The sequence below is a fragment of the Melospiza melodia genome, chromosome 17 (genome assembly GCF_035770615.1).
Source record: "Melospiza melodia melodia isolate bMelMel2 chromosome 17, bMelMel2.pri, whole genome shotgun sequence".
NCBI classification, from domain to species: Eukaryota; Metazoa; Chordata; class Aves; order Passeriformes; family Passerellidae; genus Melospiza; species Melospiza melodia.
The window spans coordinates 16,314,596-16,317,135 of NC_086210.1; the positions used below are offsets into that span (position 1 = coordinate 16,314,596).

The 2,540-nt window shown below is 60.7% G+C and overlaps 1 long non-coding RNA gene across 1 annotated transcript; it reads right to left on the reverse strand.

Moving 5' to 3' along the window:
* Window positions 1-280: 280 nt before the first annotated feature.
* On the reverse strand, window positions 281-1,883 carry LOC134426038 (uncharacterized). Its single transcript, XR_010029836.1, has 5 exons — window positions 1,727-1,883; window positions 1,137-1,172; window positions 974-1,012; window positions 514-582; window positions 281-422 (listed from the first exon to the last, which is right to left on the reverse strand). It is a non-coding gene; the product is annotated as an uncharacterized LOC134426038 (long non-coding RNA).
* Between the last annotated feature and the right edge of the window lie 657 nt (window positions 1,884-2,540).

Consider the following 2,540-nt stretch of genomic DNA (forward strand, 5'->3'; position numbering starts at 1 on the left):
GTTGTAAAAGAAAGTTTCTTTGAAATTATTTCTTTTTCTTCTAAACCCAGGCCATTCCTACCACGCTGACAGTGAACCACCGCCTTTCTCACCACTTGGACACCCATCCCCCCAGTCAACCCACTCCCCCTGGACTCTGCACAACTCCCAACACACCATTTGTCTGGGGGAAGGCACCGACTGTGTAAAGGCAGCAAAGCCCAGACCTGGCCTGACTTCCCTGGACCACTGGAAAGGAGGAAATCCAGATCCATGGACACACATGGACACAGAGCAAAGCTTTGCTCAAAGGGTTTATTGATTCTTGATGATTGATTCTTCAGGGGAAATGGCCCAGGGCTCAAAGAGTTCAGGGGTTTTCTCCAGTGATGATCATCACCTCATGCCACTGGAGAGGAAAAAGGACACTGGTCCTTCCAACCCTAAAAGACAAACCCCAGAAGGTGAGCTCTGGAGCCCACTGGGCCATGGCTGGGCTTTGTCTCCAGCCCTGTCCCTGCAGGCACGGCTCACCTAGGCATCCAGAGAGGCAGCCAGGCGCTTCTGCCGCAGGAGAGCCTGCAGCTCTTCAGCCACAGGGGGCTGGGGACAAAGGCAGCATTAGAGACACACTGGGGGCACCGGGCTGCACTTGGAGGCAGGGGAGAGCAGGGGGGCCTTGGGGAAGGGGCTGTGGCAGCAATGGGGTGCAGGAGCCGCTGTGCTGCTGCCCAGAAGCACTGGGCTCTGGGCCAAGAGGCACAGCTGGGGCAGGGGCTGCGTCCTGGCTCATCCAGGGGGTCCTGGGGTGACAGGGATGGGAATGCAGCAGGGCCCTGGGCAAAGGCTTCACTGGGGAGGAGCCCTGGGGCAGGGCATTGTCTGGGCTGTCAGGAGGGGTGCACTGGGCTGTGCTGGGACACACTGGGATGGCCTGGGCTGTGGTGGCCATGCAATGGGAGGGTCTGGTGCCGGCAGAACTTGTGGTACCTACCAGAGGCGTCTCCAGGACCACGACATTGTCTAAATCCAACTGCAGAGAGACCAGGAGACCTCGCTGGTCACTGGGATGCCCCCAGTGCCAGCAAGGGATAGGGGGACACCACTGTCCCCCAATTCCCTGAGGGGATGCCCTGATATGCCAGCAGCCCACTCACCTCCCGCAGATCATCTTGGGTTCCTTTCAGGAGTGCCTGGAAAGGAGAACAAAGGCTGGGTCCGGACTGGACCTTGTGGGGCTGTGGGGGGACACATGGGTGCAGGGAGCAGGGCGCAGGCAGAGGGATGGGAATTCAGGGCCTCCAAGGAGATCTGTTTGAGGTGGGGGAAGACCCAAAACCACTGATCTGGGGTCAATTGAGGGCCCAGGGGACAGGGCTGGGGGTGTGGAAGGAGCAGGGTGTGAGGTACAGGGGAGGAGAAAGGAATTGAGGTGTAGGGACATGGGAGTGCAAGGGAGGGGCTTGGTGGGGACAGAAGAATGAGGACAGGTGGGGACAAAACCAACAGTACTGGGAGATGGTGTGGGAGTGGGGAGTGAGTTAGGGAATTGTACAGGGGGACCCCTCTGCAGTGGCCAGGAAGAAAGACAAAGGATTGAGGGGGGGACATGAAAGGAAAGACCTCAGGAATGGTCAGTGGGAGGGCAGCTGGGGACCCTGAATGGGACACAGAGGAGGGACCAAAAGGGTGGGACGGGAGGCCAGAAAGGGCAGGATGTGGGGACAGCGTTTGGCTGGTGCCTCACCTTGGCCTGTGCCGGGGGGCACAGCAGGATGGAGAAGAGCAGGGCCACGCTGAGCACAGCCACCTTCATCTTCCTCTGGCTCTGGGCAGCTCTGCCTGAGGCTGCAGCAGGTGAGGAGCACCTTTATCCCTGCCGGGACTCCTCCCTGCACCCTCCCTGCCAGCCCCCAGGCCAAAGCCCGGCTTGGCACAGCCCCCAGCCCTGGCCACAAGCCCAGCCCTGGCACAGAGTCCATCCCACCCCACCTGTGGCACAGATCCAGCCCCCTTGCCCGGCATTCCTCCAGCTTCCTGCACGGGGCAGCTGGCCCTGGAAGGGCCCAGGCACCTGGGGGGCCAAAGGGGGCAGCCAGGGAGACAAAGGCACCTGGGGACCCTGTGGGGACAGCCCCCACTCCAACACAATCCATCCTCCAACAGCCCCCAGTGCCAGATCCCCCATCTCCTGCTGCCCCTGCCCTCCCAGAGCTTTCCCTGTGGGACACCCCAGAGCGGAGCCCGGCCCCAAACCCAACATGTGGGAGAACAAGGGGAACAAGGGACATGTGATCAGGTGGCTGATTGGCATCTCAGGCACTGCAGACACTGGGGAGCACTGGGCAATGCTGATCATCTGCAGACAAGGCTGAGGGCTGGGGAATGGCTCCGCAGTGACAATTCCCACATCCACACAACCCGATATCCCTTTCCCCACAGATGCCAAACCTGACCAAGCTCCATGCCCAGAGCACTGTCCAGAGGGGAATATGCCCTGCCCTGCCCCTCATCCTGTCACACCTGCAGCCACGGAGCCCCCCCAGAACACCTGGGTCATG